We start from the raw sequence: 24153 nt of genomic DNA, 5'->3' as shown, positions 1-24153 counted from the left end.
CATGCCCATTAGAGAATATATAGCCTCCTGAAGGTAGGGCAGTTTTTGCAAAATTTGAAGTCACGTGACGCGAAAACGAAAGCGAAATTCGAAAATCCGTCCTGACCAAATTTAGATATTGTCCCATACATTCATATGCCACAATCAAATTCAAGATCACTTGAGAAATGTAGGAGGAGATAGATTTTGAAAATCGTCATTTTCGCAACTTCAAAGGCCTCGTGAGCTTGACCTTGACCTTCGGTGACGTTGAATGTCATACCATCGTGTACGTCTCATCGACCTCTATCAGGATCACCAATTAGCAGATCTCCCGCTTCAACTTCATTGTGAACGGACGGATGGACAGACGGACGGATCGAAGGACATCAACACCTATATTATGAGGTCATGCTCGAAGAGATGACCTAATGAGAACAGAATCAAAAACAGATTTTGAGAAGAACTTTTATAAATTAATAAATAATGCTGTATTTGGAAAGACCATGGAAAATGTTAGGAATCGACAAAACATAAGACTTTCTACATCTTGGAAACAGGCTTCAAAGTTAATTAATAGACCATTTTTGAATGAGCAGAGGTGTTTTCAGAGAAGTTTTGTGCTATTCATTTGAACAAGGACAAATGTGTCCACGAGCAGCGTCCTAAAGGTTTTGTCGGCTAAAAAAAAATAAAAAAATTAAAAAAAAAATTTTAAAATTAAAAAAACAACAACTTCCGATATTTCGTCACGTGCCTTCATTAAGCCAATAGCGAAACGCATCATAATATATTTACGTATTTACGATATATCGTGTATTTACAAAATAAATAATGAATTTATGAAATTACAATACGATAAATGGAATAAACTTTAAATAGTAATGTGAACTTTTCGGAACTTTAAAGCAAATGTCCGAATATATTTAAAAGTTCATCATAGACGCTCTCAAAAGGCACCATCTATGTGAGGATGTGTACATGTGCTCAGTATTTAAGGAGATCCGGATCTTGTATATACAAGAGCCGAGTCCAAGAGATTAAGGTTTTGTCCCAGAAGAAGAAGAAGAAGAAGAAGAAGAAGAAGAAGAAGAAGAAGAAGAAGAAGAAGAAGAAGTAGAAGAACAACAACAAGAAAAAGAACAAGAACAAGAAGAAGAAGAACAACGCCGAGCTCTCTTTGAGCAGCGTCTCGCGTAGCGAACGCTAAAAGCTAAAAAAAGAGAGAATTGAAATGAATAAACCGATTTATATAGGAACATCAATTCTTGATTTGTCAAAGTCATTAATGTATGACTATTACGATAATAATTTAAAATAAAAGTATAAGGATAATGTGTCATTGTTATATATGGATACAGATAGCTTTATATTAGAAATTAAGACAAGTGATGTATATGAGGATATGATTGATAATATTGATATATATGATACAAGTAATTATAAGACTGATAGTATGTTATTTTCATTAAAGAATATAAAAGTTATTGGTAAGTTTAAAGATGAGTTGGGTGGAAAGGTCATGAGTGAATTTGTGGGTTTGAGATCAGTCTTATGCTTTTATATATATTGATAATAATAACATTGAAAGACGTGATAAGAAGCTAGAGGGAACAAGGAAAAAAATCAAGGAAACAAACTTTAAACAATATTACAACTGCTTAACCTTAAAGAAGGAAGAGTACAGAAAATGCATACAATAAGAAGTTATAAACATCAATTATATACAGAAGAGATAAATAAGAAAGCTTGAGGACCTTTTGATGATAAAAGATATATTTTAGAGAATGAAATCAAGAGTATCCCTTATGGTTATAAGTATGAGTTAAGAGGCATCTTTTTACTGTTTTATAAATGATAGAACCAAGCAATAACCAAACCAAAGAGTGGAGATGTAATCAGCCTTGGTATTTAAAAGGGAAACATAATGAATGTGAGAAATATCAAATAAGTCTTCTTGAAGAAATAACTGGGGTAAAAGTAAATAAAACAAATAAGCAGATAAATTTAATTACAAATAAGTTGGAGGATGCAAAGAAAAAAATAAATTTCCTTGAATTGACTGAAAAATTTGATGGTTATCAATTGAACAATGGAAAAACAATTTACTACAATCTCAAAATGATATGTGAATCAGGAGCTAGTCAAACAAGAACATTGAGAGAAGTTTATCGTTTTATTTTTGCTCAACAAAGACATATAAACCAATAACTAAGTTCTAAAATAATATTTGCGAATATACTTGATGGTGATGAATGTCATCGGAAAATTAATTTATTACCTCGAATAGAACATGGACAAATAGTTATTGGATCACTCTTTGAGTGGAATGAAAATATAAAAGAAAATCAGTAAGTAATGGGGCAGAGATTGATCTCTTCTTTTGACCCCATGGACCGAGAGTCAGAGAGTCACAGGGGGGGGGGATAAATTCATTCTCCTCTTTTGACCTGATGGGCCTTGAGTCAGAAAGGTTTCCCTATTCATTTGCATGGGAAGGGGAGGAATCAGTCTCCTGTTTTAGGCTTTCCGGGGTTGATTCAGAGAGTTTTCCCCATTTTTCCCATTCATTTGCATGGACGCCTCAGAAGCCCCATTATATATCTACTTGTATTGGTCCCCATGGATCAGGAACTGTGAACCTGAATAGCACTACTTTCCTTGACATTGCAAGAAGTCATGGACTTAGGGTGGCCAGTTCATGGTTTCAGCGCCCACAAGCTCATCGCTGGACTTGGTATTACAATGCTGGCAGTCTGGCAAAGGATAGTGACCATGTCCTCGTTGATGGTCACTGGAGGATCAACCAGAACTGCAGGGTCAACCGGAGTGCTCAGTTCCTCAATATTAAACACCGGCTTGATGTAGCAACTCTTAAGTTGCACCTTAAATCCAGGAGAATGTTACCATCCCAGCCAAGGCTGGATGTTGGCAAGCTCAAGGATAAGAGGATAGCTGAGGAGATTGCAAACAAGCTGAGTGGAGATTTGGGGTTCTGGTTGCTTTGCGAGGTCCTGAAGAGTTGTGGCATGCATTCAAGACCACAATCCTTGATGTTGCCGGTGGATGCCTTGGAACTCACCGAAGGGCAAAGAAGAATTTTGTCTCTCAAGGGACACTGGATACCATTGACCAGAGTTGCAGGGCCAGGCTGAATGGCAGAGCTGAGCTGTTCAGGGAGCTGTGGCGTAAAACTGTAAGTGTGCTAACGGTGGACAAGGAGGCCTACGTGTGAGGAATCTGTGAGCGGGTAGAGCATCACCTGTGTTCAAGTTATTCTCGTCCTGCTTACAGGGGAATTCGCGCATTACGTTCATCCAAGCCCATCCCTCGGTGTACTGCAGTTAGAGTGGAGGGTGGTAGGCTCTTGACAGAGGAGTCCGAAGTGAAGGCCCGCTGGGCTTGTTACTTTGAGCGGTTGTACCCGGCTGATCCACCAGCTGTCGAGTTGGACGTCAAGGGTGTTACAATAACTGTTGCTGACCCTCCAATCAACTGTGGTCCACGTTTGCTTGTGGAAATATAGGTTGTGGTGAACCGCTTGAAATGGGGTAAAGCTCCAGGGATCTGTGGCATCCATGCTGAACTTCTCAAGGCTGGTGGAAAAGCTGCACCCTGTCGTTGCATGCAGTTCTGTGCTCTGCCTGGAACACTGGCATCATCCCAACTGACTGGAAGAGGGGCCTTGTTTTCCCTCTCTGGAAAGGGATGATCACCAAGACTGCAACAACTACCGAGGGGTGACCCTGCTCTCAGTGCCGGGCAAGGTCTTTGCTTGGATAATTCTTGATAGGGTTTGCCACCCTCTGCTTGAGCACCAGCGTCCAGAGCAGTCAGGCTTTACACCAAAGAGGTCAACGATTGAAAGTATCCTTGCTCTTTGGGTCCTCACGAAAAGCAGATTTCAGCAAGGGCTGCTTGCAGCTTATGTTGATCTCTATAAAGCATATAATTCAGTGAATCGGGATGTCCTCTGGAGGATGGTTGGTCTTCATGGGGTGCCATCAAAACTGATTCATCTGATCTCCAAATTCTACTCTGTTACTGAGAGTGCTGTGAGATGTGGTGGTACCATCTCTGACTTATTTCCAGTTGTTATTGGAGTTCCTCAGGGGTGTGTACTGGCCCTCACATTTTTCAGCACTTGTATGGAATGATTCTAGGGAAGATGTTGGAGAGATCAAGCTGCGGTGCATCGTTTGGGAATGTCAAGATCACTGACCTTTATTTCGCAGATGATGCAGTCATCTTTGTGGAGACTTTAGATATATTTTTGGGGGCCATCGAGGTGCTGAATGAGGAGTCGGAGCCGCTGGCATTACAGGTTTCCTGGGTCAAAACTATGATCCAGGCTATCAATGACATCTTCGATGCTGCTGTCCTGTCTGTGCCTGTTTGTGGTGAGGATGTTGAGGTCGTTGAGAGATTCACTTACCTTTCCAGTAATATTCATGTCTCGGCTGGCTGTGAGTCAGAGGTCAATATATGTCTGGGTCGGGCCTGGGGAGTCATGGATTCACTGGATAATGGGGTGTGGCGCAGCCGATACCTGTGCAGGAGGATGGAAGTCTGAGTCTTCAGGTCCTTGGTGCTTCCATTCTTGCTCTATGGATGTGAGACTTGGACTCCTGCCAAGGATTTGAGACAAAGACTGAATTCCTTTGGTACCAGTTTTCTTTGGAGATCCTTGGCTATCGCTGGTCAGACTTTGTGTCCAATGAGCGGTTGCTGAGAGAGACTCAAATGAGATTTATTACCTGCATAGTCCGTGAGCGTCAGCTGTGGCTGTATGGACATGTGGCTCATTTTCCTGACGCTGATCCTGCTCACCAGATTCTCTCAGCGACAGAGTCTCGTGGGTGGAGGTGGCCAATGTGCCGACCACATGCCTCGTGGTTGCAACAGGTTGATCGGCATCTCAAGGAGATGTAGATCGGACAGGCATCTGCCTGGGGGATGGCCAGACGGACGCCCCTGGAGTACTGGCGTACAGTGGACGCAGCGACGTGCTGCTCTGGTGCATGCTCCCAGACCTGACCTGACCTTTATGTCTTCCTTCTCTTCAGCTAATTTCTGATGTTCCTTCAATCTTATTGCTTAATAGCAGTAAAGCCCGGTGTTGCTCGGGATTTCTTGCAAATTTCCTGAATAGCTGCTGAAAGTCACAATAAGCGTAGCTCCACCACGAAACAGTTAAGCGCTTACTACCTCACAATTGACGGCCGTAAACCGCGTAAAGACTCTTCAATCCGGACCTGTATGGTACGGTAGAAAACGTAGGGTGAAATGATGTATTGACAGCTGGATAAAAGGGGGAAGTAACACGCAAAAGATGAGTTCCGTTTTCAGAACATTTAAGGACTACTTCACTTCGGCCCCAGCCTGTAGTTATCGTGGCTTCAATGAGACGTGGTGTTAATGCCTTGATGACGAAGCCACTGCTTTGGAGGAACCAAATTGCGGAGCAGCATAATAGGAGCACCAACTTTGAGCTTCAAGGTGTGGAGGGGTCAATCCGGGAGGCTCGAGCAAATTTAACAGCTCAATAGGATAGTTTGCTGCGTCCTCTGGATCAATAGTCCTGTCGATCGACTTGTAAACGTAGGCCTCTCCAGGAATGAGCTGGAGTAGCTGATCGTTTACGTTGTTCACAACCCTATTTTTTGGGGCCAGAATGGCCCTCTGACTTAGCCACTCCATGTCCGAATATTTAAGGGAAAGTTGTGGGAAAACTGAATCCATACGATCGGAAGCAGTAGCAACAACGCTGCAAATTGAGTCTAATGAAACGAAGCCGCAGTCGTTGTCTGGCATTGTGCTGTCGCTAAGCGTAAGGAGAGCCTGTGCGAATGACGCAGATGCACCGTCTCCACGCAGGTGAGCTCGCATTTTAGTGCTGAGATGTAGAATCCTAACCTTGGGCCAAACGTGGATGTGGATATTCTGGGGCGTCATATGACCGGTGCGTTTCATTGATTTGTTGAAGACGGCTATCGCGACTGTGCAAAACAATGTCCCACTTTTTACGCTGCTCCCCTTGGAGGAGTATGGCGACCTCATTATATGAAGGGGCATTGTATCAGTGGGCTTGCTCCCCTGCAGGCTGCAGGCCTCTTATCTGCGTCAATGACAATGGAAAAAGTAGGGGATGGGGCTGACTCTAAGGCACACTTAAAACTCCGAACGTAATTATTTTTCTCATGCAGCATGCATTGCAAGCTAAGCAGCATGTCCCTGTCTAAGGTGTCATGTTCTTCGTCGTCCTCAGATGGAGGGAAAATATCAATTCGTGCATCGGCCTGTTTGTTGTAGTCACCAATGAAGTAAATCTGCAAAAACGAAGGTTTACAGTTTTGCGAAGGGAGCAACGACCCGAATAGATGGTAAACCTGACCCTGAACTTTGAACGTAGGCATCCAACCCCCTTCCCTAACAACATGCGCCCCGAAAGAAGTCATTTGAAAGGCACTGTTATATTTCCTGATGAGCTTAAGGAAACTGTCTGAAGTCAATGAAGACTCTGCAAGCAAGTCCCTTAAAGGCTGTGGCAGTTCCTCAAGTGGAGATAGACTGACCTTACCGTTGGAGCAGCACATCCCTGGCGACTCCCGACCCCACTTAAGGGCACGACAAAATTGGCTGGTGAAGCGCATCTCACCAATTTGTATGTCACCACGCATGGAATAGTTAACTTCGGCCTTGTACTGAAAATCTTTTCGAAACCAAAACTGTTTGTTTGGGCACGTGACGCCACGGATGTTGTCCCGCCATTGACTATTACCGTCTAACCTTGCACATCGCTCTTGTGGAATCTCAGTAGACTTAGAAAGAGCTGTTCCAGAAGCGTTCCTGGAACGACGAACCGCCTGCTGTTTATCCCCCTCCAAAGCCCTGGAAGCAGCTGTTGCAGCAGCGTTACTGGAACGCCGAACCGATCGCTGCTCAATACCCTCGAGAGCCCTGGAAGCAGCTGTTGCAGCAGCGTTCCTGGAAAGCTGAACCGCCCACTGTTCATTGCCCTCCGAAGCCCTGATTTCTGCAACACGCATGGCATTCTGTGAAAGTCGGGCAGTAGTTTCCTCGAGCGACTCGTTTGCCCTAGACACCCTTCGAGTCGTGGCTAATGCTGTCCGACGCCCAAGACAAACCCTCTTTTAAGGCGGCATTATCGAAAAAGGTAAACCGAGATTGGAAAGAACTACGGTTTTTGGAACAAAAATAATTGAAGGGTAGAGTACGACTTAGACGGGTAAATTTGTAAGTTGGGGTTTATATCGAAAAAACAATATGTAAAAAAGGGGGAGTGGTTAAACGCAAAAGTAATAACTCATGAATAGGAAGTGTAATGTTAGTGTAACCGAACGGCGTTTGAAAATCAGCCAAACTCAGGATTGTTCCGCTGAACATTTAAGAAACGACATCAGAACGGGAAACAGGAGAAGCACAATCACAGGAAAAAGGATAAGCGGTAGTCCACAGCACTAAAGATGCGACTGGACAATAGCGGAACAGGAGAAAATGTGACACGTTTTTCCTCGGCACAGCCCGACCAATGACAAATGAGTTGCATCCCAAACCACACGTGAGTGGTCAGTGCAAAAGTAAAGCTGAGGGCAATGACCTTGAGCAACCAATAGGACACGCGCAATGAGGTCATGCACAAAAAGCTTGCAGCGTGCACGGCGTGAACTGCATGCACTGGATCGATTTCGTCATCTTTACGTTAATTAGCGTTAATTAACTGCATGCACGGGATCGATTTCGTCATCTTAACGTTAATAACACCTTAAATTTCTCACATGCACCACAAGCACAATACACAAATGCAGTGTATGCAGCAGAAAAGGTTGGGAGGGCAAGCAATTAAAAAGAAATTGCGTTTAAGCTTATTTGGGGAGTCGAGTGGGAAGTGCAAGAATGAAATTAATTATCGATTTGTTCTGCAATCAGGGATTTTTCGGCAGTGGCGTAGTGGAGGTAAACGGCGCCCGGGGGGCAAAGTGGAAATTTGCGTCCCCCGTAGGCCTTAAACTTTAGTGGATTTGAATGGAAAATCCCATAAGGGATATCGATTTATCGATTTTTTCGAATATCCGAAGTGTTATGGAAAAAAATTATAGCCCATGACCTAAGTTGGACCAAAATCCATAATCGTATCGATTTGAATGGAATCGGTTGGAGTTTGTGGAAATGCATAACAACCCTAAACACACACACATCCTCAGTTTTATAGATATAGAGATTCTTTCACATCCATTTTCTTTTTTATATTAATTGAAACACATCATTCAGTATCTGACCTTCTTTCAAATGCTCATTCACCCATCAGTTAGAATTTACTCCTGTTTATTAAATTTTTATATGCTCCATATATATAAATACACATATGCTCGTGCACACACACACACACACACACACACACACACACACACACACACACACTCAGGCACGAAAGATGTCAGGCATTTTAAACCTTGCAGTGTTCGTGTGAGAAATTTCTGAGGATATCCTGAAGACTCAATAGCTCAGTGGACTGTCGCTGTGTCAGCAATGAAGTCCTTGTGTTCGAGACCTGGGTTGAGTCAGAATTTTTTCGGCAGATGGGACACCAGTTTAACATCCATCCAAGAAATGGCACCCATTGATGAATCACCCTGCCTGCAAAAGACTTGGATTTGAATCCAGGCAAGGCATCTTAGAGGAGAGTGTGCAGAATCGAGGCCATCCTGCCAGCCCCCGTATTAATATTATCATTATGCCATTATAATTGGACGGAATTGACTGATTAATTTGTGGTTAGAATTATTTTGACAAAAAACATAACTTGGATGGCATAGGTGCTGGTATGGTTGGCGGGATTAGGGAAAGAAGTATCAACAACCTGAGTAGTTTATTTTCTACAATTTTTTAGTAACGTGGAATGCTGAAATTTCAGGCGTAAATAAGTATTTTTGAGACACCATATAAACAATAAAAACGAAAAATAAAATTGCCACCAATGTTTTTCTATTTAATTACACCCGAGAGATAACATTCATGCAAAAAAAAAAATCACTTTTGGAAAAAAAAAAACTACATGGGGTCATATTTTAGGAACGCAGTACACCAGACTGTATGGCCTTGGCTCGACATACTGAAGCTCAATGGTAAATAAATAAATAAATAAATAAAATACGGAAGCGATTTTTAAAACAGGCTGTTTCAAACTTGACATGCTTTCATCATTATGTAGCATTATCATTATCAACATCATTATGTACCATTATCACGATTATTGTCATTATGAAAAAATTACCATTATCATTCTCACTCTGGTTTCAGAAGAAGCCCTGAACACTTGTGATCATTTTGCCAACCAATAAATAAAACGGTTTACAGGGAGGGCCCTCCATGTAATCACTTTTTCCTTCAGCAAACACATCCCTGGAACTCGTATCGAAGGCAAAATAAACCTGCGGTCTCACGCTTGATGGAGTGCGCCCGGACTATTTAGGGTGATTTATAGTTACTACATGACTGCCCTTTCAAAGGTTGACCCAATTACATATTTTGTCCATGTTCTCATAATGAAGATTTTTTGAAAATTTGATGACTAAAGCTCAAATGGTAAAAAGAGTGTTGGCTTGGAAAGAGAGATGGACACACACACACACACACACACACACACACACACACACACACACACACACACACACACACACACACACACACACACGAACACACACACACACACACACACACGGTTGCAAAACCCTGTTTCACATTGCACGGGAGGACAGCCTAACTGGAGAGTTCACCTTTCCCCGTGCAGTCTTGTTAAAATGGACACGGAAAGTGTTTTTAAGCTCTTCCTTTGCATTTCTGAACACAATCTATATTTCCTACAACTGGCATTTTTGTGTGTGTCGATATTCCCCAATGCTGAATGCAAGCGGAAAATTTGATTGGTCGAGATGGTGTAAAATGAGATAATATTTTTTCCAAGTACTGCTAAACTGGAAGTTTTTGGAAATAATATGAAGACGTTTTGTGCTCTAGTGTCCAAGAATATAATTCAATTGAAACCAGGAAAAAATACATATAATGTCATAGCCCCCATTGTTTTAGTAATTTTGCTGTCTGGAGTTAAAGGACTGGCCCATGTTTATGAACAACTAAAATCTCTGCCAGTCTTGCAGTCGGCCATCTTTGATCAGATCGCAAAATAAAGTGAGGGTCATATGTAAGGGCCATATGGAAGCCATCATTCATTATCTGTTGCCAAGTTTTAACAATATTGATAAATGCATGTACGAGAAATGGATGAGGACATGTTCAACATCGGGGTTTTTTTTTTTTACAACGAAGATGCTACCAGTCGGACATCCTGGATCTGAATCTGATGTCAAAACAAAATGGCGAGCATATGTACACCATAATGTGTTGTCTTTGTGCCAAGTACAAATAAAATTGGTCCATACATGTCCGAGAAATGGTTGCAGATCCACACATGCATGCACCTATGGATGTGAAAATGGAGAATAATCCATATTGAAAATGGAGAATAATCCATATAGAAAATGGAGAATAAGACAATAATCCATACTGTTTCAAACCAAGTTCATTGGGGGCTAAAAACATGATGTAGAATATATCCTCAAACATTTCTCGGATATGCATATACTGATCTTGTTCAAACTTGGCACACAGATATGGAATTATGGCTTACATATGCACGTCAATTTTTTTTATTTTAAGATCATGTCGAAGATGGCCGACTGGCGGCCATTGTGTTACTTAAATGTGTCCCCAACCATTTCTCAGACTTGCATGGTTCGCTGTTGTTCAAGCTTGATGCAAGTACAGTATTTGATGTCATCCAGGTGCACCTCACTTTATTTTGCAATCTGATCAAAGATGGCTGACTGATAGGTTGGGGGCCATTTTAGTTCTACATCATATAAGTGAGCCCTTTAACTCCATGCAGCAAAATTATTAAACAACAGGGGTTGTTTTGTTACTTAAGTTTACTGAAAAATTGTTATGTAACAAATTGTTTGTTTTGAATGTTACAAAAATTAAGTTTACTAACAAATTATTTCAGTAACAATTTGTTACTTAAACATGTACCCAACCATTTCTTGGACATGCATGGTCCAATTTTGTTCAAACGTCAAAAGTACAGTACACGATGGTGTACACTGGCATCTAACTTTATTTTGCGATCTTATCAAAGATGGCCTACTCGTGGCCATTTTAGTTTATACAAGTAAAAAAGACGTAAAATGTCATAAAAACTGTTGTTTTATAATTTTGCTGTCTGGAGTTAAAGGCTCGCTCGTATTATGTACAACTAAAATGCCCCCCAACCTACCAATCAGCCATCTTTGATCAGATCGCAAAATAAAGTGAGGTGCATGTATATGCCATCATGCACTTTATTGTGCTTGTGCCAAATTTGCACAAAATCGGACATACATGTCTGAGAAATGATTGGGGAAACATTTAAGTAACAAAATGGCTGCCAGTTGGCCAGCTTGGATCTGATCTCCAAAAAAAATGACATGCATATGGATGCCCTCATTCTTTATCTGCATGTCAAGTTTGAACAACATCGGTAAATGCATGGTCCAATAAATGGTTGAGGATGTGTTCAACATCATTTTGTTTTTACAACAACAACGGCCGCCAGTCTACCAGTTGGCCATCTTTTATCAGATCGCAAAATAAAGTGAGTTGCACATGTATGCCATCACGTGTACTGTGCTTGAGCTAAGTTTGAACAAATTCGGCCCATACCTGTCTGAGAAATGGTGCGGGACACCTTTAAGATCTCGGGTTCGGGGATCGACATATGTGAAAGATTGGGTGGCATGCTCTCCTTCCATTTTTTCCAAGCTAAGTTCCCCAGACCATTTACATTGTGTTTTGTTGTTTCGTTTTCATTTCTGTGTTTGCCCTTCATGTTTTTCATCAACTTTTCTGTCCCACATTGTGTCCTGCTGTATAAAATCGTTTCGTTTGTCTCTCAGGTCCAGTCAGTCGGGCATACGTGTGATATCGGGCCGACCTACCTTCCCCTCCATCTTCTGCCTCATTTTTGCTTCTTTGTTCCAGCTATTGCTACAGTTACTGTTACTTTTAAACCCTCAATTCATCACTTTTTCCCTCCTACTTCAACAAATAAAACAAATATTTTGGCCTCCTTCACCCGGAAAAAACCCAACTACCAACAACAAAAACTTTGAGCACATCCCTTCCGGTTGTTCACTCCTCGGCCAGAATAAGACAGGTGGTTTTTTAAATGCGTTTTGCATATTTTGTTATTGTGAGATGTTTGAGGATGTGTTCGATAGCAGTTTTTTTTGCAACTAAAATGGCCACCAGCCGGCCATCTTTTATCGCATCACAAAACAAAATGATGTGCAGATGTGTACCATCATGTGTTGTCTTTCTACCATGTACAAATAAAATTGGTCCATCCATGTCTGAGATATGGTTGTGGCCACATGCATGGACACGAAAATCGAGACCAAATCCATAAACTCCCAAATCGTACTAAGTCCAGCTGTGGCTAATACAGGTTTTCAAGGCTGCATAAAATTTTTTTCACAATGCACTTCCATTAATGCATCATCTCTTACGTCACTTTATTTAACACATTAAATTTGTTTTTTGTGCCAATTTCTGTAATTTATGATGTCCCTAAAAACTTTAGGTTTCCTATTTGGAATGATTTTCAATTTTGTTTGACTTCCACAGGAAGACAGACCAAAAACTTTACCATACTCCTCTTTGTGCATGCTCAGTCAGGACAATATTCCTTTCATATTGCCAAATTCAGAGCCAAAGTACTGATAAATTGCAGATTCATATTCTGATTCATGTTCAGATCAGTGTTCTACAGTGATTAAAATCTAACATTCAATTTTAATTCAGTATTCAGTAGTTCCTTGATCATAAACTGACATCTGTAGACAGAGAGACAGATAGAGAGACAAAGTGAGTCAAATGCTTAACCTCGCTCTTCCCTTCATGTGCATTTGGTAAATATGATGAGAATTAATTGGTTCTTTATTAATAGCCAAAATGTTGAAAAAAAAAAACATAGGACAAAAATGAAAACTTTCTGAATACTTTGATTTGTGGATTTTCCACATGTGTGTCGTTTCATCTCTGCAGTTTGGTATGTATTGGGAGGTAATTAATCTCCAATGGTCGAACATTACCCATGAGGAAGACCCAGTCCATTACAAAATATTTTGTCAAAAATAAAACTTGATAATGTCAAAAAAATGCTTTAATTTCCTTGTGAAATGCAGAAGGTTGCCTTCAACTGAAATTGATCAGTGTTTGGCAGTCTCAACATGCTTCCCAAATAAAGGCTGGTGAGAGTGAGCAGTTGAGGGGATGGGAAAGGCCACTCAATGGAGAAAGATTCTAGTACTTGACAACTCAAACAGACAGCCACTCTTTAAATAGATTAATACGGGTAAAGAGGAAGGAAGTAGTAAAAAGTATTTTTTGTCTTGGAAAAAACATGTCAGAATACGTTTTTTGTGATGTCTTGTACTACGGTATCTTTCTTTATCAATGTCATAAAGTCGAACCTTTTGAGCATTCCACTGAAGACGAGGGTTCAAACGAATGGACAGTACACATTTCAAAACAATTGAATATTTAACATTCAATTACAATATCTGTTACTTGAATATAATTAAGTAACGAGATTATCTATGTGGGTTATTTATAGAAGCACCTGTGGTAGGTGAAAAAGCCCCAACAATCGTGCAATTGCCATTTCACGTGAAGAGCCAGGTATTGTGACAACAACTTGGTAAAAACAAGGATCCTCATCATCTGATTTTGGCTCAATATAGTTTAGGGAATGTTCAATTGATGTTGGCATTCGAAAACAATTGTCGTGTATGGTGTAACCAAGTGTGATATTGGGAAATAATATATGATTGTTATTTATCTCTTTTATTGCAAAAATCATGGCCATGGTGAATTGAAAACCCCTTTGCTCAAACCTAAAACAAAATAAAACCGGCAAAAAACTACTATTTTCATAAGGTTCTTCAAGCTTACAAAGCTAAAACACAAAATATGGAGTGCATGTTTTATCTTGTTTGAGCTTATATGTGTATTGGTGCAGCTCGCTACATGATCACTCAACTGTGGACATGCTGCTGCTGCTCTCTCAACAATTTTTTGAGGCCCTAAATCTAAAGTAAGGTGTCAGAACTGTCTCTTCGGACATATCTCATGCATTTGACACTGTCTGGCATCCTGATTTGCTTGCCAAGCTCTCAGCCTATGATAAAGCCACCTGTGGTGTACATATAATACAATGGAACATTTCATATTCAATTACAAAGTATATTATTTAATATACATAAGTAATTAATGAGATTGTCTCTGTCAGTTATCCTGAGAAGCAACTGTGGCATGTGAAAAAGCACCAACAGTCATGGAATTGCCTGGATTTCTGACTTCCTTCACTCACATAAATGTGTTGGCATCAATGGAACCCTCTCCTCCCCACTGCTAGTGGAGTCTGGAGGTCCCCAAGGCATGGTGTTGACGCAGTCTTTTTCTTCATCTATATCAATGATCTCATCAATGCTCTGGAAACCCCATATTTTCGTTTTTCTGGAGGACTCAACATTGTGTCATTCAATACCCCATCCCACATTGAAGCTGACTGCAACTGCATCACTCTGTGATTCTGGAATTGATCAGATGCTTGTCTTATAAATGGAACATGTCCTTCAATCCTGGAAAATCTCACTCTCACCTGTCACTCCAGGAAGAATGGTCAAACTAACTCACCATCTATTTCCATGGTCAGCCACTGGAAGAGAGTCTGTCTCTTGAACTTAAAGCAGAACTCACCTTCTGCTATGACACCTCCTGGGTAAACCACATGACAAAGTGGGTCTCTCAAGATGGCCAAATCCTGGGCATCATCTGTCGATACAAGTTTTTCCTTGGAGAATAAGTTGCTCACAGTCTGCAAGGCCTGTGTACATATAGTTTAATGGAGTATTGCTCTCTCTCCTGTGAGTTGGTACCCCAGCATCACATCTGTTTCTCTTGGATTTTGTGATTTCTAAAGCTCTAAACAATTGTGGAATCTTCTGTAATGAGACCTAAGTCTGGTGCTTTCATATTGCAATGGTCTGTTTTTCACTGCCTCTTTTCTCATATTTTCCTTTGCTCTCTCAGTTCTCCCGCCCTTTCCAGTTCCAGGATGAATACATTCTTTCAGTATCCCTCCCCCCCCCTCTTCAAGTGAAACTTCCAAAATCCAGGCAGAATGCGCACTTCAACTCCTCTGTTCCTCACTTCTCCTGTAGAAGGAAACACCTTCCTGAAGCATTCTTTTCCCCATCTTCTTTCCAGTGCGCAATCATCTCTTGTCACCCCAATTCTGAACCATGTTATTTTATACCCCCATTAACCTTTCCTAAACCAACCATTTTACTTGATAGTTCCAGTGTTTCCTCCCATCCTTTCCTCCTTTCCTGTTCATTCATTCCCTTGATGTTTGCCCCACTGTCAGTTTTTCCTTGCCTTTCAATGAGCCTCACTCCATTTAAAATACAACGAAATGCTCATAAGCTGGTGTGAAATGGCATGAGCTGGCATTGGTGAGAGACTCGATTTATCATGTGGATGCCCTATTCCATCAAAGAGAGACATCACAACAATAACAAAAGAGGGGTTATTAAAAGCACCAAAAAAGTGCAGCGATAAGTACTTCAACACAGAAGGAGGCTATTCGGACCATCATGCCTGCACAGTGGTTGCCAACCTATGTTTAAGTGTACAAGCTCTGTCCTTTTTAAATGTTGGACATCAAGCAAGGAAACTGCACATACCATTTTTAATGTATTCGATATGACTGCCATTGTTAGGATCAAACTACTGACATCCCAGAGTCAAAGTAGATACTCCAGTTTTTGTACCACCAAGGCTGGTTGCCATCATGTCTTCATTTTTGCAGATAACTCCAAGTCTTACCATTAGTATTCCATCTCCATGGATTAGGGTAGAACTGCTGTGTCACTCTCTGCTAAGCCTGGAAATGATTATAGGTGAGTTTGAAAAATGGACCACGTATTTCAATCCTGTCACATTTCCATGTGATGCTTTCACTCTGGAAGAATCATAAAATGAAACCATTGATTTTTTTTCAATGTTCGCCATTGGAAGAAGTTCAAATTTCTTGAAGTTTGGATGATACATCTCCTGAACTGAGGGTGTTTCAAAACTGTCTTATTTAACCAGCAGCAGACTGGGCATCACTCATCTTATGTAAATACGCAATTTGGTGTCTGTCTGCCTGACTGTCTGACCATGATACATCCGGTTGTTACGCAATCGCAAAGAAACTTGACAGGAGGACTGAGGGCCATACAATGGAGGTTGTAGTGATTTAACTTCCCCCCCTCACCCCCATCCCCAAAGGGGTTTGCACCTTTCAGAAACTCCATGTTGAGGTGTAAAATAGGTTATCATTGCTTTCATGGAGCACACCTTCCGGACATAAAGTTTTTATAACCACAAACATTTCAGTACATTCTGTCCAACGTACATTTACATTTTTAAACAGTCACTATTAAACTGAAAGATGTTTTGAGGAAGCTCGACGTGATTAAGGCATTCAGCTAAACAGATCAAAGCAGTCTCGACTTGCTAAGCCTCCAGCGAAGTGGCAACGACCTTCAGCTAACAAAGTTGCTCATACAAGTCTATACATAATAATGATGGAAGTTGAACGATGGAAGTTGAAGAGATTTAGCTTGACCCCCTCCCTCAGAGGGTGTTCTGCCTTGGGCAAAGTTCCTGTTAGGGAACTATAATGTTAATACCAAAATAATATTAATGTTAATACAAAACAACACCCCCCATTCCCAAGGGGTTTGTGTGAAATGCAATATTGCCCCCACCCAACCCCAACACCCTCACAGAAGTCAATTATATTTTGGGAAATTTAGAATTGTCAGGAATGGTTTCCAAATCTCCGTCATCAGGAGAATGATTGAGTAAAATATAATGCTGACCTGATCTAACATGTTATAATGTCATGCATGGTCTGATTCTTTCAATGACCTGTTCTAACATGTTATGTCATGCACAGTCTGATCCTTTCAATGACTTGATCTAACATATTATAATGTCATGCATCGTCTGATCCTTTCAATGATCTAATATGTTAGAATTTCATGCACGGTGTGATCCTCTCAATGATCTGATCTAATATATTGTTATGGTTCTGCCCAATGTACATTTATATTTTTAAACAGTTGCTATTAAACTGAAAGATGTTTTTCAATCTAGATGGAGGAGTTTTATCCGGAAGTTATGATTGAATACAGTTACTTGGTCCGTGGACGCGTAGGAAACATCTCAACGTAATTAATTAGGGAAACTGTGATCTTCAGTGTTATGTGTCACCACATGGGGGGGGGGGTGCATTGTTAATTAGCTAGGGAGTAAGAATAAGTTTCCCCAATATGTGATTGCTACCCTGTAACCTATTCCTACATTTTTGCATTTACAATCAAGCCAAACATGACAAGCGGGCAGAAACCCCGCCTTCCCGGGTTTTCGTGTGAGCAGGCCACGTCTCGGAGGCAGAGGATTGATGGGCGTGATGTGAGATGCATGAAGCGATAGAGAACGTGATTGGCAGAAGATCAAATAGGATAGAGTTGAGAGAGCGCACGCACGAAGCAGAGTTGAAGGATCGGGAGAGCGCACGCACGAAGCAGAGTTGAAGGATCGGGAGAGCGCACGCATGAGGCAGAGTTGAAGGATCGGGAGAGCGCACGCACGAAGCAGAGTTGAAGGATCGGGAGAGCGCACGCATGAGGCAGAGTTGAGGAAGGCAGGAGTGTGGAGTGAGGGGAGCACCTGCTCGAGAGAGAACGTAGGTAGGAGATGGCCTGTAAGAACAGGGCTTTATGGCTAGCTTTCCTTCGACGCATGAAGAAGACGGCACAATTCTTGTATTCGTGATGAAGCGATTTGGCTCGCGTGGTGAAGCAAGACACTGGCCTTTGGCTCTTGGTTGGATTTGGAGGAACGGACCTCGAGTCTTGTTAATGTCAAATAGCCGGTCGATGAGGAAGATCGATGTACGAAGCAGCTGCATGGTGTCTCCGAGCCTTTGTGTTGAATACCACTCATGACTTACCCGACGTACGTTTGTTCCCGCTGCAAGATAGTCGTTTGTCACCATTTTGCTCGCGTCTACACGTACCAATCGATGTGTCTCGATTCCATGTTCCACAAAGACCATCTCTGGGCCAAGGTAAGTACCAGAGTAAAGGAGGGGTTTCTTTTATTTTGTTCCCTTTTTTCTGTGTTTAAGTCCGTGTGCAGAGACACCTCAAATCGGAGTTTAATTTACCTTACGGATTTATAATTATGACATTGATTGTTGTCCTTTGTAAATATTTCTCTTTTCATTTAATGTGTTCATTTAAAGTATCCATATTCGTGTATTTGTAGTGGGGTTCGAATATAAACCCCCCTTGCAGCACTTAACTGGTGGTCCTGGTGCAGCACTTAACTGTTTTCCCAAGAGCACACATTAATCTTCTAGAGTTTCGGCTATTGGCCTCCAGGGAGAAGGTCGTCTGTCTGAGACTGACAGTGTTAACCGCCCGTCACTACAATTTGGGTCGGGGATTAACATTGGCCGCTCGAGCGGCGACAACATTATAATGTCATGCACGGTCTGATCCTTTCATTGACCTGATCTAACATATTACAAGAAGTAAAAGAAACATTAAAAAAACAATGTAAAAACATAGGGAGAAGATATCTCAAAAAAAACAACCAAACAAGGTAGGAATGACACCACATTAGGATGCCGCAATATGACACCACTATCCTCTTATGGATCACCATCACGACATCTTTTGACATTTTACTTGTCTTGTGGAATTGTGATGGATGAAGAAGAAGAATGAAGAATAAGAATAATAACAATGAAGCATGACACCACATTATGATGCCACAATACAACACAACAATCCTCTTCTGGTTTAGCATCATGATGTATGTCTGTCCTTGGCTTCATGGTTATGGTGGTGGACTTGGGATCCCAGGATCCTGATTTCAAATCCTCTTCATCTATTGAATGAATAACAGCTGGGTTTGACTCTGCCTGACTTCCTTCTGAGGTTGACAAAATGAGTGCCAGCTTGCTGGTATCCTGTGTCGCAGCAACAACCTGTCCAACCAATGGTCTGCACAGAGTATAGTCCCAATGGATGGATGGATGGATCATGATATCTTTTGATGTTGTTCCATCACAATTCCACAACAAAAGTAAAATGTCAAAATATATTGTTCTGGTTATGGGGGTAGATGGAAGAATTGAATCAGGAATTTAGCATTGTGTGGAGTTGCTTGGTCCGTGGATGAGTCGAAAGCATCTCAACATATTAAGTAGGGAATCTGTGAGCTTAAGTGTTACGTGTCAATGTACAAGGGGTGATGCAGTGTTAATTAGCTTCGGGAGTAGGAATAAGTTCCCCAGCATGTGATTGCCATCTGTGATTTTTCCATATGTTTTTATATTTCAAGTCAGGCAATAAAGGTCTGGAAAACGTCCCTAAAGCCACAACAAATGGGCAGAAAGCACTGCCTTCAAAGTTTGACAACAAGAGAAGTCATGCCCCCAAGGGATGATTGGTGGGCGTGACGTCAGAAGCTAGCCGGGCAGGCAGAAGCCCACCTTCCCGGGTTTGGTGCGAGCAGGCCACTCCTTGGAGGAAGAGGATAAAATAGGACAGAGAGAAGTGGAGTGATGAAAGGCAGCTTGCACATTTTGAGAGGATTATAGTGTCGCATTTTGAGAGGTGAAATAAAGGGAGCGCAAAGGAGAGGTTGCACATTTTTAGGAGGAAGGAGTAGTTGGCTGAGCATTCTGGGTGAGCTGTGATCAGAGTGGAGGCACAATGTGCATTTTCTGGAGAGGCGAGAGCGGACATTGAGCGCACACCAAAGAAGACAACACGGCCATTGAATCCATGTTGAGGCGGTTTGGCTCGTGTGCCGAAGTAAGACGCCGGCCTTTTGCTTCTGGTTTGGTCGATGAGGATGAGCGGAGCACCCAAAGCCATGACACTGGGGCTTTGAGCCTTTATGTGGAGTTCTGCTCATGGATTGCCTGCCGTGCATTTGTCACGCTACGAGAGAAGCACCTCGATTCAAGTTCCACAAGAGTCAGCTCTGGGCCAAGCTAAGTAAAGCAATAGTTTGGAAGGAGGATTTTTATTTTTATTCTGTGTCCCCTTTGTGTGTATTTGAGTCTTTGTGCGAGGCCTCAACTGTAGGATTAATGTTTTTTTCATATTATTGTCATTTCCTTTTGAATTATCGTCCTTTATAAATATTTGTGTTATGTTCATTAAATATGTTCATTTTGAAAAAAACTGTATTTGTGTAATTGTAGTGTGTTCGAGGATAAACCCCCTGTGCATCTGTTTCATTCCCCGTGCTACTCCACACATCTGCCATTGCCCTCCGCCATGCCCTTTCAGCATGTGTTAAATCTCCGAGGATCAATGTGTCTGCCTCCTATTAATAAGGAACCGCTCAGCCACCTTGGGGGCTGCCGGTGTTGACCGCCCATCACCACAATTTGGGCCGGGGGGCTAACCTGTGCAAACAACCCCTGTGACAATATTGTGATGCTAAACCAGAAGAGGATTATTGTGTCATACTGTGGCATCATAATGTGGTGTCATTCTTCATTGTTAATCTTCTTCTTCATTATTCTTCATCCATATCAATCCCACAACGGGCAGAGTCCAGCGCACCGTCCCCCACGGGCAGGGTCCAGCACACCATCCCCCAAGGGCAGGGTCCAGCGCACCGTCCCCCATGGGCAGGGTCCAGCGCACCGTCCCCTATGGGAAGGGTCCAGCATACCGTCCCCCAAGGACAGGGTCCAGCGCACCGTACCCCACGGACAGGGTCCAGCGCACCATCCCCCACAGGCAGGGTCCAGCGCACCATCCCCCACGGGCAGGGTCCAGCGCACCGTCCCCCAAGGACAGGGTTCAGCACACCATCCCCCAAGGACAGGGTCCAGCACACTGTCCCCCAAGGACAGGATCCAGCGCACCGTCCCCCAAGGACAGGGTCCAGCGCACCGTCCCCCAAGGACAGGGTCCAGCGCACCTTCCCCCAAGGACAGGGTCCAGCGCACCATCGCCCAAGGACAGGGTCCAGCGCACTGTCCCCCAAGGACAGAGTCCAGCGCACCATCCCCGAAGGACAGAGGCCAGTGCACTGTCTCCCAAGGACAGACTCCAGTGCACCATCCCCCAAGGACAGAGTCCAGCGCACCGTCCCCCAAGGACAGAGTCCACAACTAAAATATTTTTTTACGAGTAGGGTCATTCCGTGTCAAATCAACAAATGCCTCCAGGTCGACCATCTCAGATTTTTATAATTTTTTTGTGTGGGTTGGACAAATATTGAACAGAAAAAATGTCAAATATTAGTTCTATATTCCAAGGAGTTTTTGAGATATGACCCCCAGAGCGTGTCAAGGTTGGTTGAAGAGAAACGACCCCCTAATTATCCTTCAATTTCAGCAACCCATTTCTTGGCATGAGTTTGAGATAAAGCAATGAAATTTTTTTCCTAATGCAACTTTTATGGTATTTTAAAGAAAAAAATAAAGCCGGATACATTGCAGACAAAATTAGGCCTGCAGCCACCCTCAAAAATGGTAAAAATCAAAGTAGCACGACTGAAACGGGCAACTTTGACCCATGTTAAAGTACCATTCATTTATTGTGTCACCCATGTAATTTTTTGTGTGAAAAATATACTAAAATGTCTACCAAAATACTCGGTGTCTACTGCATTTATTTTTTATTTTAGGCCCTTTCAAAAAGGGAAAAATATGAAATTTCATGATTTTCAGGTCAAATAAATCACATGTGGCCTCCCTTCCAAATATACCTGCTTGGTATCAAATGAAAGCTCCTTGCATGCACTATAATTGTACCAAATCTCATTAGTTTTATCGTAATCCTTCATGTCCTACCATCCCCATCAATAAAGCTAAACAACACCAGTGCGTTAAATCTATTTATAGCACACAGCACAAAACACCTTACAAAAAACACAGCGCAATGCAATGCAATGTCAGTGTGGCCAGGCCATTAGTCAAAATAACTGTTAATTTCCACTTGACAGCTTCAAAGTTGATCCCTTCAAATGACTGATACATCACATATTACTGAAGTTATTCAGGCACTGATGATATTGTGCAAGTTTTGTTTAGAATCCAATGACGTCAAAATAATGCACACATGACCTCAACGACTGATTCATAAAATGAAGACAGTATAATTTAGAAAGAATCAGACATGCATTTGAAAATTGTCTTTTGTATGCATTTATTGTATTAGTAATAACTATAAAAACCTTACCTGCAATAGGTTGTTTCATGACATTCTGTTTCTTCTTGAAGAATAGAACCAACAGTACAAGTTTTTCATTGTTTTCTGCAGACCAGGTCCATCTTGTAAGTGTGCTTCCAAATTACAACTTTCAGAAACTTTTGCACACCACCCCAAGTTTAAAAATAAGCCATCCCTAGAACTAGGCTATGCTAAAAATAGATCCTGAGTCAGCTTCAGATTAAAGACTCTAGTACTTTAATTCTTTATGCTTAAAGGTGAAACACATTATTGTTCAATGTTAAAAGTTTTTAAATATTAAAGCAAACAAACAAAACCATTTCCTCTGGAAGTGTATTTTTACTCATTAGCATTACCGGGTACTTAGAGATGGGTCAATTATTCACCTTGTTGGAGATCTGTAATGAAAAAAATCACCTTGATAGATATGTGAGAATTGGTTTTTGCTTTGATATTTTGGTATTTAATGTCTGAAAATTTTTATTTGAGTGAGACAGAAATTAATTGACTTAACAGCTCACAAATGACATTGCCAATAATTAATCAAATTGGTTTTGGGGCTTTATCGATGGGGTTGGTAGGACATGAAGCATTACTATAAAACTAATGAGATTTGTTACATTTATAGGACATGAAAGGTGCTTTCATTTGATACCAAGCAGGTATATTTTGAAGGTAGGCCACATGTGATTTTTTGACCTGAAAATCATGAAATTTCATATTTTTCCCTTTTTGAAAGGGCCTAAAATAAAAAATAAATGCAGTAGACACCTGGTAATTCATATTTTGAAAATATGAAAAAAAAATATTTGAAAATTTGAAAATGAAATTTGAATATTTGAAATTTGAAATTTGAAATTTGAAAAAACATATTTGAAAAATGAAAATAATTCATATTTTCATACAAAAAATTACATGGGTGACACAATAAATGAAAGGTACTTTAACATGGGTCAAAGTTGCCCATTTCAGTCGTGCTATTTTGATTTTTACCATTTTGGAGGGTGGCTGCAAACCTCATTTTTTCTGCAATGTATCCGGCTTTATTTTTTCTTTAAAATACCATAAAAGTTGCATTAGGAAAAAAAATCATTGCTTTATCTCAAACAGATGCCAAGAAATGGGTTGCTGAAATTGAAGGATAATTACGGGGTCGTTTTTCTTCAACCAACCTTGACACCCTCTAGGGGTCAAATCTCAAAAACTCATTGGAATACAGAACTATTTGACATTTCTTCTGTTCAATATTTGTCCAACCTACGTAAAAAAATCATGAAAATCTGAGATGGTCGGCCTGGAACTTTTCTGAAAATTTGTTGATTTGACACGGAATGACCCAGTAGTCACTCCTATGGTGAAAATTTCATCTCAATCAGACCATCAGTTGGATAAAAATTCACAAAGTTCTGTGCAGACAAACAAACAAATGAAAAATCGCTCAGAGTGACACTTAGCAAAACGTAACTGCACTCAGTGGAGCAGATGCTTCCGGCAGGCTGAACAGTTTACATTTTCTATCCCACTGATTGGTCAGATCTGAATCCGGAAATTAAACAAAATCGTATTGGCTTGTTCTTGTCACCAACCACTGCATCCCCCTAGTTTTGTCATAACTCGTCGACAACTTTTTGAGAGATGCTATACATAGTTTTTTGCTGTACATATGAGATATGCAGTACTCTCTCAATAGTGAAGAATCGCTTGAAAATTCTCGTATCCGCATCCGCAT

Source organism: Eptatretus burgeri, chromosome 1 (genome assembly GCF_056783735.1).
Source record: "Eptatretus burgeri isolate ZD-2024b chromosome 1, Ebu_testis_v1, whole genome shotgun sequence".
Taxonomy (NCBI): Eukaryota; Metazoa; Chordata; class Myxini; order Myxiniformes; family Myxinidae; genus Eptatretus; species Eptatretus burgeri.
The sequence above is the reverse complement of the archived record's forward strand: the minus strand, read 5'-3'. Positions refer to the sequence as shown.